This window comes from Anastrepha obliqua, chromosome 6 (assembly GCF_027943255.1).
Source record: "Anastrepha obliqua isolate idAnaObli1 chromosome 6, idAnaObli1_1.0, whole genome shotgun sequence".
NCBI classification, from domain to species: Eukaryota; Metazoa; Arthropoda; class Insecta; order Diptera; family Tephritidae; genus Anastrepha; species Anastrepha obliqua.
The window spans coordinates 17,045,852-17,060,334 of record NC_072897.1 but is presented as its reverse complement, the minus strand read 5'-3'; the positions used below and the strand labels follow the sequence as shown (position 1 = coordinate 17,060,334).

The window sequence follows — 14,483 nt, the reverse complement described above, 5'->3', positions numbered from 1 at the left end:
ACCTACAACCAATCGGTTTTCACCTCTGATGAGCGCACCTATATCAGGGTGATATCCTGGCGGGCAGCAGGTGACAGGGGGTATATAAACGTTAAATATTTCGAGCTCGGAATCGCCTGACCAGACAGCTATCCCTTGACATTCTAAGGCCCTGTCCCTGCGGTCGATGCCTTCATCGATGAGACGATACTGCACTGTATGGTGGACTATAAACGCTAAGCCTCCACCGTGGTCTCGCTCGCGATCCTTTCTGTCAACGTTGTAACCGTCCCTGGTAATCAAGGTGCAGTTTTGCCTCTTGGACCGCAGCTATTTTGACACTGTGTCGGCTCATGAAGCCAACTATCTCGTCGACCTTGCTCGTAAGTCCGTTGCAGTTCAGTTGTAAGAATTTAAAACTCCTCGTGAGTGTGATCGTAACTCGGGGGGTGAGGGACGCGTGGTGTTGTCTGCGTTGGTCCTGGTGTGCGTTCCGCAAAAGTTGTTGTGGCCTGACGTTGACGGACGGCCGAGTCGCAGGTGCGGTTGCGAGTGCAGAGCTCTACAGCAGGGGGCAACGACGTCGCGTGTCCACTCACGGGTGGTGCGCAGGTCAGAGCACCTTTGAAAGTGGTACCAGCCATTGCAAGAATTGCACTGGACTGTTGTCAGGTTCCGAGGGTTTCCGGAGCAGACGGTGCGGGGGACCAAGAGCTGCTGGTTTGTCCCCGCACTGGGGTAGGAGCAGGAGGGTTGTGTGTCAGTGGGGGAGTTTTGTTGCGCCTGAGCGCTCCTTACCGTTGAGGTTTTGTTGGTGGCGGCAGTTTGAAGTGCCGGCACTGAGGATGGTAGCGCCGTTGAGGCAGGGGCCGCCTGGTGGCGGGAGCAACACGTGGCCACATATCTTGTGGACCACTCCCTATGAGTCTTAAGGCCTGAACAGGTCGTAAGATGGCACCACCGTTGCACTTATTGCTCCTAACCGAGGTGGAGTTCGGGTGGAGCTGTTTGTGGCTGATGCAGGTGTCAAATACCTCTTGTCCAAGGTTGAGTTCGACACCAGCCCTGAAGAGAAGTATTTGGAGCAAACGTGCTGCAAGGGATTGCTCCTGTGACGAGAGATTGGGGGTGGGATACGGTACACTAGACAGCGCAATAACAGGTGTTATCTATCGCTGTCGAGAGATGATTAACGATTTTTAGTGCTGGAATCGAACCGTTGATCTTTTACGGGAAATGTTTCCGGACCGTGTTATCTCTCGAAGAGGTGATCACAATTGGCCACCGAGTTTTTGTGATTTAACACCTTGTGACTTTTTTCTTTGGGGCCACGAGAAAGAGAATAGCCAATAGCCCAGGGTCGATTCAAGACCTCAAAGATGGAATTCGTGAGGCTTTCGAGGACATGGGGCAGCCACTTAGCAATTCGGTTATGGAAAATTTCATAAAAAGGATATTGTTCTGTAAGCGTGGTCGGGGTGGTCATTTGCCTGATGTTATTTTCCACTATTAACGGCATACCTTCTTCTTTTATAATGAAATAAACATCCGATCATTTATACTAAAAAATAGCATTTTTCTTTAAATATAAAAATAACACCTCCAATTGGAAACCCCTTTACATTGTACAAGTTAGCGTCGATAAAGACTGAAAAGAAAAAATACATTTGTATTTCATTTCAGAAGCAAAGTCGGTTGACGAATTCTTGACTGTATTTAAGAAAATTGCGAGGAATCTCAGTTCCGCTACATATCTAGAATACATATTATGATATCGATAACTAACTTTTCAAAAGCTTTTGACGAAATTTTTCGTTCTATCTTATAGCTTAGACAGACGGCTGCTTTAATAGGGATTACTGGCGCAGGTAATTTTGATTAGTATTGTAGAATGACAGAGATGTCATGCGGATTAATGAAGAGCTGATTTGTTTACTGGAAAGTTTTGTCAGTAAAGGATGAATCGCAGGCGACAAATACAGGTATTAGCTCCACTGATACTAAAAAATAATAACTTATTAAAAAAAGAATACATTGCTATTTCTCAAACTGCTCTGCAATATCAAAACAATTAATGAAATTTCGGTCCTGTACTAACATTAGCGGCTGCTCGTCTTTCTCCGTCCAGGTTAAATGTTTCTTTCCGCTTGCCATCTGAAATTGAAAATAAAAATAAAAAGAAAATGCTCCAAAATACTTACTCCTTTTGTGCTCAACATATTGTTCTAGAATTTTAATGCTGCAAATTGATTTAAGTCTTCTTTAAAAGTTTGATTATTTTTCATTCACCATAGATATTAACTGTCATTTTTCGGCAATGTTGCCATCGAAAATTCCCCTAATCGGCATATGTTATGGGAATGAAATGTAGTTGTCAATATTCATTAGTTGCACTTACCACCTGATATAACTCCAAATTAAGTCGTTTATCGCGATGAACGTCACCGTCTGTCTAGCTTATTATTGCGGAAGCTAAGATGACTTGGTTTTCACCCGACTTTTTTTATCCTGGAAAAACCTTTTTTCCCAAAAGGAACTAACGAAAGAGTAAAACGTAAATTTTACTTGGACTGTTCAGTCACTTCTATTTGTCTATGATTTGATCAGTGGTTATATTGATTGCCCCGATGTAACTAAACACATACTCGTACATTCTGTCAAAAAAATTTCGGGAATTGTTCATTTAAAAAGCGCGCGTTACACATACATGTGTCTAAACTTTTTTTTGCTGGAATGTTGATACAACTGTCCTCTAAAGTGTCGCAGAGTTTGAGTGTGTTCTTTCAATTAGCGTTCTTTCAATCTGTGTTCTTTCAATTACCGCAAGTGTGCTCTGTGATTTTCGCTATGGTAAATATATAGAACAAAGAATTTGCCTTAAATGTTGTGTTTTGAACGGGATTTCGTATGCCGAAACGTTGAAAATGGGTCTATGAGAGGTATAAGGCCACTCCGCGGGCATCGCTTTTAGCCGATAGAGGCCACTAAGGATAATTCGCTGAAGGATCTGAAGAAGATCTCTTCAAACACGTTTAAAAGGTGCTTTGATGACTGGACTAATCGTTGGATATGTGTATTGCATCGAATGGAGCCTATTTTGAAGGCGCCAAAATAAATTTTGATGATTAAAGAACTATTTTGTGTTTTATTGAACAATTTCCGGTACTTTCTTGACAGAATGTTTCAATGTTCACAACAGAATCTTGCGTTTTCAAGATTATCTGCGTTTTCCTGTACATTTGTAAAATATTTCCTACTTCCAGTATCCACTACTAATAAAAATTAAGAAATTTTTGCGTGAATGAGGCAGAACTTTCCAAGAAGTCCTAAAATGCATAGTTCAATGCAATAAAAAAACGCCTTTTTACCATTTGTTGTCATACCAAGCATACACTCAAATAACAGAAATAAAAATAACAACAAAAACCAAATACTACAATATTTGAAGTAAATCCACTTCTGGAATCCGGACAACCCTTAAACTGTTGCCAAACCAAACTGCGAAAACTATCGTATGCTTTCTTCAATTTATCGAAGAGAGAATATAGTTCAACTCTTTTGATTTCCAAAGTATAAACTGACTCGTTTTCTGATAGGGTCTGGAAGTAATCATCCACGAATTCGATCAAATCAGAAGTTGTTAATTTGAAGTCCTCCATATTATTTAAAAAGGGGTTAGATTTACAACCGAATATATCGGATTGAGCTCGTGTACTAATTGGAAACTTCAGTTCAAGGGAATTTTGAATTCCAAATTTCGCAAAAGAATTTTTTTTTTTTATTATATGCGGTGGATACCCTATGTTTCTTTTAGGGTCGAGGATTAATAATGAGTGGTAAAGATACCAATTTTACTTGTATGTGGAGTATAGGCAACTTATTATAAGTTTCGAAATTTTCCTGCAGAGTTTTTGTAAATTTTTCCTAGTGGGTTACTGTTTGATTTCTTACTGGATTTTTTACTTTGTAAGTATTAAATGGGAACCGTTTATATTAGCACAAACAACTTATTAGGCGGAGTGGATTGCTTTAAATGAATATTAGTGCGGGTATGTATATTCGTATATATATATTTTATATAGTGTACAAGTGTAATAATCTTCGCCGGCAGAGCAACTGGTGTGTTATACTGCTCTATGTCGGTAAATATGTAATACATACTTATGTACAAAAAAGTGCAAAGCAGAATATATATATATAGCAAATAACTAGCGATTCTAGCTAACTTGATCACAACTTTTGTGTTTCCCTTTGTTTTTTGAAAAATTGTGATTTGCACTTATGAGAAAATTAGGAACTTCGAAAACTTTGGGTCGTACTCACATTTTCGATTTTGATTTAAGATTGAGTTGCTTGTGTATTATAGGGGGTTGGTAGCTTCTGCTTATACATACATATGTAGCTTCTGCAAATGATAACTCGGGTGAATATTCCAATTATTTATTATTGGTTATAAATTTATTAACAATAATTTTTATGGCTAATGGTTAATGGTAGTAAAGGGTTAAGGTATGGGCCTTTAGCACTGCGACCATATTGATCTATTGTGCACCCTATGCTGTCTATTGGCTGTTAAGTATGCTTATGAATTGTACTAGCTCCTTCTGAGGGAGTGATCTATAAGCATGAACTTGTTGAAAAACTTTTTCCTTCTATGCGTCAACCCCGGACATTCGATGATGAGATGTTCTATAGACTCCTCACCTTCGCAGCAAAATCTGCAGGCTCTGGTGTTAGTTATGTCTAATTTATGTAAGTATTTGTTGCAGGTGAAGTGACCCGTGAGGGCGCCTGTGATAGTGCGAATGCTCTTTTTGTTTAACGTGACCGCCATATTAGCTCTTTTAGCGTTGAAACTTAAGAACTTTGTGGAGTGTCTAAGACCCTCTACGTTGTTCAAATGCTGGTTTATTAGAGTTTTGGCCCAGTATTTTACTTTTTGTTATAGGCTGTTTTTGTTAAATCCAAACATGGGACTAGGTCCGATGAAATTTATATCTGCCCCTTTCTTTTGGCTTGAAAGTCTGCCTTTTCGTTGCCGTCATATCCCTCATGTCCTGGTACCAAAATTAATGAGACATTATTTTTGGATGCCAGGTTATTGATTGCCTTATGGCATTCTAAGAGAGTTTTTGAGTTGTAGGTATAGCTATCTAAAGCTTTTAGAACTGATTGGCCGTCCCAGAGTATTCTACGTTGCATGATGTTTCCGCTTGGAAGATGGTGGTGTCCATGGGGAGAGTGAATGATTTGTGGATTCTGGGCCCCACTACTCCTGCTCCTACACCATAAGGTGTTTTTGATCCATCAGTGTACCATTTTTTTGAATCATTATTCATCCATTTTGTTTTCCACTCGTTCCTCTCAGGAAAGGTAGGTTAGGTTAGGTTGGTATGGTTGCCCAGGGAATGGGCACACTTGGACGAAGAAGGATTCGTCCTTTGTGATGCCATTATGGAGGGGTAAGGCGGGATACAGGGAGAGGGCGGGGAGAGGTGGTGCTGGGATAGTTGGGAGCGTGCGGATTACGATTACGAACGATGACTATGTTTGCGTCAACCGCTTTATGCTGCTGATGAAATTCATCAGATTTTTAATGTCAACGCCAGCTATATCAGCAGGCGTGACAAAGAAGTAGGAGTCAAGATGCCTAGATCTTAGCCCCGCCAGAGCAGGGCAGCTAAGGAGAAGGTGCTGAGATGATTCCACCTCATCCTCCATACATCCAGCGCAAAAGGGACTCGAGATGATTCCAAGTCTCACAGCATGCATTCCTCGCGCATTGTGTCCTGTGAGAAAACCCACGAGATTAGAGAGCTGAAATTTTGTCAGCCTCAGAAGCTCGCCCGAGCGCCTGCGGTCCACACGTGGCCAGAAGGATTTCGCGACCTTACACGTTCGTGTACTTGCCCAGCGCTCGCTGAGTTGGTGCGATGCCCATCTTTCCAGGAGCAGACCGCAGGTAGTCAGGGGGATCCCAATTCTCTCCCTTCGCGGGGAAATCACCTCGCATGTCCCTTGTCTGGCCAGCTCATCCGCCTCACAGTTTCCAGCAATGTCGCTGTGACCAGGAACCCAGATGAGGCTGATGTTAAAGAATTCGGACGCAGTCGAAAGCGAGGTCAAGCATTCCTTGACCAATTCCGAATGCACCGTCGTAGACCCGAGGGCCCTTATTGCCGCTTGGCTGTCGGAGTAAATATTTACTTTCTTGACCGTTAATACGCATTTGAGCAGCCAATCGGCTGCCTCCTTGATTGCGGCTACCTCTGCCTGGAACACACTGCAGTGGTCCGGTAGCCTGAATTTGAGTCTGGTGGGGAGCTCCTCGCAAAAGACTCCTCCGCCAACCTTTCCTTCCAACTTCGATCCATCCGTGAACAAGTTCACCATGCCCTCTCCCCAAGTGTAGCCCTCTCTCCACTCTTCCCTTGACGGAATATGAGTGGAGAAGCTTCCGGTAGGACTAAACGAGGGTATACACTGATCCGTTGACAGAGGGATGAACTCGAAGTTTCTGAGAATGCTTGAGTGCCCATAAGTGAGGTTAAGCTTATAGCTCCAGCCCCTCAGTCTGATTGCGGTACGCGAGGCGGCAATTCTGCCTGCAATGTCTACGGGTACCACATTTAACATTGCGTTGAGCGCCAGAGTAGGAGTCGTTCGGAGCGCCCCACTGATTCCAATGAGTGCCGACCTCTGGACTCTCTCCAGCTTCTTCACCAATGTCGTCTTCTCTAGTGAGTTCCACCAGACTATGACTCCATATAACAAGATAGGCTTCACAATAGTATTGTATAGCCAGAAAACAACTCTAGGCGAGAGGCCCCATCTTTTACCAATAGCGCCCTTGCATCCATACAAGGCGATTATTGCTTTCCTCACCCTTTCCTCAATATTGGGCTTCCATGTGAGCTTGCTGTCAAGGATAATACCTAGGTACTTAACCTTGTCAGAAAGCATCAGCGGAGCGCCCCCTAGTGAGGGAAGTTGAGCTCTAGGTATTTTATGTTTTCTCGTAAATAAGACGAGCTCCGTCTTAAGAGGATTCACCGACAGGCCGCAGTCCGTTGCCCATCTAACAACTACGTTAAGATATCCCTGCATCAGGTTGTACAGAGTATCCACAAATTTTCCTCTGACGATTAATGCGACGTCATCCGCGTTGGCAACCACCCTGCAGCCCCCTTTCACCAGCTCCTCCAGCAAGTCATTTACAACAGCGACCCAGAGGAAGGGCGAGAGAACACCACCTTGCGGAGTGCCCCTACTCACCTGCCGGTGAATGGAGATGCCGCCCCATTCTGCCGCGACAGTTCTGTCGCTGAGCATTTTATAGATAAATCTGATCAGGTCGGTTTAGACCCCCAGTTTACCCAGAGACCGGGTGATTGCCTCCGGGAGGACGTTGTTAAAAGCCCCCTCGATGTCGAGGAAGGCGCCCACCGCAAGCTCCTTCTGAGAAAGAGACCCCTCAATCTCTTTCACAATTGCGTGCAGGGCAGATTCGACCGATCTTCCCTTGCAGTAAGCATGTTGGGTATGCGACAGCCGACCCCGAGGAATTTCGCTTCTTATGTGCAGGTCAATCAGTCTCTCAAGGGTTTTTAGCAAAAAAGATGAGAGACTGATTGGCCTGAAGTCCTTAGGGGAGACATGCGAGCACTTGCCTGCCTTGGGTATAAAGACAACCCTCACGGCCCTCCATGACCTCGGTATATAGCCCAACCAACGGCATGATACCTCCACTGACTTTTGCAGTTGTGCAGGAATGATGCCGTCAGGACCAGGCGACTTGAAGGGTCTAAAGGATTCGATGGCCCAAGACAGGCGGCGCTTATCCATCAACCAGCCCCGGTCTCGAGTGCAGGTTGATCTACTTTCCAGGCTGGTGCTGCTAGGTGCTATGCTCGTCGGAAAATGGGCGTCGAGAAGTAACTTTAGTGACTCCTCGCTGCTCATCGCCCAACGTCCCAATTCGTCTCTTAAGTACCCCAAGGGAGCGGAACTCTTCGTGAGTACTCGTCTAAATCTGGAAGACTCATGGCAGTCCTCTACGCTCTCGCAGAAGCTTCTCCAAGAGTCCCTTTTAGCTTTCCTAATTTCGAACTTATATATTCCTAGCCCTGCCTTATAAAGCTCCCATCCCGAGGGAGATCTTATTCTTTTAGCCCTGTTAAAAAGGCGTCTGTATGAGGCCCTAAGCTCAGAGAGCTCCGCTGGGCGTTGTTGCAAGCTGAGGTGAAAGTCTCTACCAGTTCGTCGATCGCTTCTTCCGATAGATCTTGATTTCCTCCCGGTGCTTTGGGGAGTAGGTTCAGTAGATTTCTGTTGTATGCATCCCAATCCGTCCTCCTCAGGTTCCTGTAGGGGGATCTTATTGGACGGGTTTGAGCGAGAGAGAACTGAATGTACGTATGGTCCGAGAAGGAGTGAGCATTTAGCACCTTCCAATCGGAGATTCGGTTTATCAGTAAAGAAGAAGCCAGAGTGAGGTCAAGCACCTCCTCTTTGGCTGCGGTAATGAAAGTGGGGTCTTTACCCCTGTTACAAATAAACAAGTCCTCGTTTAGAATATAATCAAAAAATGACTCACCTCTTGCATTGATGTCTGAACTTCCCCAGCAGGTGTGATGGGAGTTCGCGTCAGTGCCTATAATAACGTCGATTTTCCTGCGTTTTGCTTCGGCTAGGGTTTTCCTTAGCAGCACCGGAGGTGGTTCCACCTCGTCGTCATGTGCCATGTAGACTAACATCAGCCATAGTTTCCCAGAAGGGCCCTCCAGGCTCACCGTTACAATGTCTTCATTGCTGAAATTAGGCAAAATAAATGCGTTAAGTTCCTTTCTGATGAGTATACAGGATCTTGGTTTACCTGTCCCGCTATACGCCACCAGATTGTAGCTTTTCGTCCTGAGCCCAGAAATGCCGTTGCTGCTCAGCCACGGTTCCTGGATCAGGACTATGTCAGCTCCACCTTGCTCAAGGTGGATTAGTAGGTTGGCGGACGCCGCCTTAGAGTGTTGAAGATTTATCTGAAGAATATTCATCCTCCAGTATCCTCTCCATCACCCCAAGGACGGCGTCCTCGCTTTCCGAGGCCAGAAGCCTCTCCTCCTCCGCCCTGTCGAAGAACGACCCGATGCTTATGATGGACCCCGGTAAAGAGCGAACGTCATCAGCATTGTCACCCTCCGACATGACGGATTCCACTTCCATGTCCACAGGAGCTTCCTCCACTGTGGGCATTACGTCTCCCAGCACGTCCGGATGTGCAGGGGCATCTCCTCTGGCGTCGGTTTGGTAGACTTTAAGGACTACCTTCTCGAAGCCATAGTTAATGACCCCTTTTGCTTCAGCGAGAGGACTGAGGGACTCTGCACTCGCCGATAGGATCCCTCAGTCTTCTCCACCTTCGCCACCCTCCAGTTGTGTGTGGGAAGTGTGGGATTGCAGTAGCGGAGGATTTCCTCCATCTCCTTCGAGGCAGAGGGTTCGGAGGGGAGCCAGACACGTGCTCGCGGACGTACAGGTAGATCCTTTCGGTCCACTACCCTCAGCTTAGCTCCCTCCCATACCTCTCCCACCAAGGCTACTGCCGCCCTGTACATTGAGGCTGACCGTTCGTCAGCGCAGACGATTCTTTTATATGAACCGTAGTGCCATCCTGCACTTTCACAGCTTGGGGGGGGGGGCAGGGTTTTCCCTCACTACCCTCATAAATACTGCGCGGATGGCGGACGCTACCTTCTTCCATTCCTCCCTGGAGATGGCGCCGTCATCTTTACCGCTGTCCATTACTCCCAGAATGATCGAGCCCGCCTGTTTAGCGACTTCGCTAAATGATTTTGGCGGGCCACCACCAATCCTGGGCCTCTTCTCTTGCGGGATATCCTCTTCCAGGGAGCGTTGTCTCTTAACTCCCGAGTCCGGTTGTGGCGCATTCGCTTCCACTCCCTTTTCACTGCCCTCCTCTGCTCCCCTAATGACCTTCCTGGCCCACTCGAGCGTCTGGAAATGCTTCTCAGATACCTGAGAGTCATTCTGCCCACCGTAGCGCTCCAGGATCTTGGTAGCCATGCGAAGATCAGAGAAGGACCGTTTACTCTCCCTAGCTGCCGTTTAGGCTTATTGGAGGATCCCCGGAGAGATGCTCCCGAAGTCCCCGGAAAACTAGGGGAAAGCCCCTTGCTGGTGCTGGCTTTCCCATCCATCGCCCCGACTTTAAGAATTACAGACGGTTCCGCCTGTATTCCACTACCTATCAAAGGTGGGTTCCCACCTTTTACCCCCCGATTAATATTGAAAGTTGGTTCCGACTTTCCCTCGGTGTCTCCCTTGGTTGCTACCTTACGCATCGATTCCGATGCGTTACCCCCACTAGAGACTGCCCCCCGGGGCAAAAATTTCCTAGGAGGCGATTTCGCTCCTCCTGTCTTGAGGGAGTTGGTTTTGGGACTCGGTTCTGAGTTCCCGCCACCGTTTATTGTTTTGCTAGTTGTGTTGTTGTTGTTTGTTGTTGTTGTTGTTTTGTTGTTGTTGTTCATTATTTTATTGAGTGGGTCCCCACTCGGAGCCGCTATCCAAACCCGTAGTGTGTAGTCGTCCTTAAAGGGTCCCATGGTTGTCTGTGCCGCAGCAGGGAGGCCATGCGAGGGTTGACGCATGTCCTTATGGGGCATGCGTTCAGAGCCAGACCGGACACAAAGACGGGAGTCGTCTCAACCGCACCTACACCGCCAACCCAATGGCTACTTGTTTGGAACGTACTCCGAGGCCTGCCAAGGTTTTAGCGGGACGGGGGCAGTCACGTCATTAGCCCACCAGCCATTTCTGCTGAGTTTCACCTCAGCATACTCAGGTGGCAGAATGCCGCGACTACCAGCACAGGTCAGAAAATGTCTAAAAAAAGTATTGAAGAAGAAGAAGTCCAAATCAGAAAGCGGGGGGTTGTCATCGTTCAGAAAGGCCGTTAAGGCCGCAGATCATTTAGCGCTACCCAGGGTGCACCACGCGGAGGCGATCTGCTCTACACCCCTCAGGAAAGGTAACTGTGTATCCTTTTGTGAAACAGAGGGTTGGGTCAATGTGGTCTGAAACTTGAGCCATGCTTATGGTGTTTTTGATTTTATTTAGGATATTTAGGTGACCGGTGAGGTTGCCTAATTTGAAATTTTCTTTCCTGTGAAGCATGAGTGCTTGCGTAGCTCCTTCCTCTTTGATTGCTATATGAAGTGGTGGGAGATTAAGGAGTGCTTCCATGCCAGCTGTTGGGGTAGTTCTCATAGCCCCTGTGATGCATAGGCAAGCAAGCCTTTGTACTTTTCCCAGTTTGGTTACCGCTGTTTTTGAAGTGAAACTTCTTTTGTCTCGAAGGATGAAACGCTGTGAGGAGTAAAACCATAGCGTTTCATCGATATGTGACGCTACGCCAGCGCCATCTGTTAAAAGCGTGGCGTGGATGAAACGCTGTGAGGAGTAAAACTACGCTAAACTACGTAAAACTCACGCTATGCCAGCGCCATCTGTTAAAAGACTGGCGTGGCGTGTCGTCGTGAATGTAATGCGGTCGTTTATTATTGCATTCTTATCGAATGTAATTTGTAAATATGACATTTGATTGACGGCCGCCGTAGCCGAGTGGGTTGGTGCGTGATCACCATTCGGAATTCACAGAGAGGTCGTTGGTTCGAATCTCGGTGAAAGCAAAATTAATGAAAACATTTTTCTAATAGCGGTCGCCCCTCGGCAGGCAATGGCAAACCTCCGAGTGTATTTCTGCCATGAAAAAAATCTGCTCATAAACATATCATAAAACAAAATGAAATAAATGTATAAAAAAAAAAAAAAAAAAATTTTCTTGTGATTCGAACCAAGGATTTCGGATCGGAAGCCCACATTGCTAGCCGCTGGGCTATCGCGCTGTGCTGTCGCCGCAAAATAATGTATCATAAATCTGTTTACCATACCAAAGACCATACACTTTGCGAACGCATTTCGGTGGAAACAGTTGACAGTTATCCCAAACACAATATTATTAGTAACGCGAGACGCGTCATAGAGTGTGTGTGTAGTTTTGAGCAAATCTTACAAACATATTTTGTTTTGTTGATTGATTTCTGTTAAATATGGCATCAAATCAACAAAAACGGAAACCGAAAACAGGTGCTGAACGGCAACGTGAGTATTTGGAGCGTAAAAAATTAAGAGCTACTGTTGAACACCGTGACAGGGAATCCTCCGGTTGTACGATAAGTGATAATTTGTAGTACCAACAACAAGATGCGGAACTACCATTGATGCAGTATTTCATCGATACCTTGATAGATTAGAATGTAGATCATTTTTTACGTATTTCAGTTACCATAAAGCCCTTGTTTCATTTTTGGAAAACGAATCCAATAATGATAATGACAATGCCGAGAACCAAATGTAATTGAGTACAATAAATTCATTTCTTTTTATATTAAAATAAATAAATAATTCTGTTTAATAAAATTCCATTCCATGCTTTCCATGACTTCTGCATGCATTATATTGAAATAATAGTTAAATTATTGATTTGTTGATAAAAGAAGTTTCACTTCAATCGTGCGGGTTCCGTGAACTACCACACACTTTCTTTTTTTGAATAGATTTGCTCCACCATACTAGTGCACCATACAGTATGATTGGTCTAACCATTTGGGGGTATATCCAGACGGACATACTAGGGCTGAGGCCCCAGGATCTCCCTAGTAATTGTTTGGTTGTCTACAAAGATTTCGTGGCTTTTTTGTTATATTATTTATATGTGATTCCCAAGTGAGTTTTTTATCTAAGGTTAAACCGAGATATTTGACCTCTTCCTTTAGTTCTATCACTGTTTCATTTATTTTCTATATTGGAAATTCCAACTTTCTTTTTCTTGTGAAGGGGACAATTGTGGTTTTGTTAGGGTTGATCGACAGCCCCTCCTTTTTACACCATTCCCATGTTGCATTCAAGGCATTTTGCATTAAGTCTTTTAGTGTCCTTTCATGATTGCCTTTTATTATAACAGATATGTCACCTGCATAACCAACGGTTATAAATCCCTTATTATTTAGGTGCTGCACCAAGTCATCAACTAGTAGGGACCAAAGCAGGGGAGAAAGAACTCCTCCTTGTGGACATCCCTTTACATAATTTTTATATTAACCTGTTTACGTCTTTTTATTAATCCGTTTCAGGCCTTTTAAAATTTTTTTATAATTAGTATGGTGTCACTGAGATGTATCCTTTCGTTTTTCAAAATCTAAGAGGACATTGCAGGGATGTCTTTGTTTAGAATAAACTGGAACGTTTGTATGTGTTCGTCCCAATTTCGTTGGCACTTTCCAATTACCTTTCGCAAATTATTCTCTAGAGTGCAGTTTAATCTTTCGACCATTCCATCTGATTTGGGGTGCATTGGTGGTAGTACGTGTTTTCCTAACTCCAAACAGGCAACACATTTGTTTGAGTAGTTCGGATTCGAAGTTCCTTCCTTGGTCTGAATAGAACTCGATAGGTATTCCAAACCGAGTCACCCAAAGCTGCACATAAACCTCAGCAATGGTTTCGGCCTGTTGGTTGGGTAGAGCGTACACTTCTGGCCACTTACTTAAGTAGTCCAAAACAACGAGGGCATATTTGTTGCCGAAATCACTTGTTGGAAACGGGTCTATAACAACCATGGCCACTCACTCAAATGGTGAACTTGCGCTGTATTGCTGTAATCTGACCTTCGGACCTTATGCTGCCATACACTCCGCGCAATTTCAAATCCATTCGGCTAGTGATTCTCTGCAATTTGTCCAGTAAAACTGTTGCAAAATCTTCTCCAGCGTTTAAGTGATACCCAGACCTCCACTTGGCTCATTATGGCTAACACAGGTGCAATTCTGGATTTAAGAACTAAAATCAGATCACGGGAATGGTTTCCGTTTTCACTTTCAGATACACGATCCAGAACTCCATCAATTACTTTGTAACTAGTCCACTGTACTCAATACGTCTTAACCACAGGGCTTTCTTTCGCCATTTTATTTTTAAGTGCTCTCTCTTCAGCATCTTTCGCTTCCATGATCTTTCCCCGGGCAGCATCATTTAATTGACTTCTTCGCATTGCACTTGATTCCCACTCATCATCGAGTTGCAACTGTATTAGTCTGATATCAACTATCTCTTCAGATTTCTCGACTTTGGAACAATCGATAACTCTATAGCGCAAGGTCGCCGATATAGTGCATCAGCATTTCCATGGTGTTCCCCTTTTCGGTGTTTGATTAGGAAGCCGTAATTTTGCAATCTTTCGATCCGCCGTGCAATTTGTCCTTCCAATTGCTTGAGCTGAAGCCACCATCTCAATGCCGCATGGTCGGTTCTTAACTGGAATCGTTGATCGTGGAAGTATTTGTGGAAATGTTTTACGCGCTAAACCACAGCTAGCAGTTCTCGTCTAATCACGCAGTAATTCATCTCTGGCTTTCCGAGGACTCTGC

At 44.7% G+C, this 14,483-nt stretch overlaps 1 protein-coding gene across 2 annotated transcripts in view; it reads left to right on the top strand.

The window, feature by feature from the left end:
- The first annotated feature begins 1,825 nt into the window (after positions 1-1,825).
- LOC129249943 (phosphatidylinositol 5-phosphate 4-kinase type-2 beta) overlaps positions 1,826-14,483 on the top strand; it is a 136,434-nt gene continuing 123,776 nt past the window's right edge. The window contains exon 1 of one of the 2 annotated variants that reach the window (XM_054889606.1): positions 1,826-1,847. The gene's annotated coding sequence lies outside the window, so the exon portion shown is untranslated. The other variant, XM_054889605.1, reaches the window with a different exon arrangement.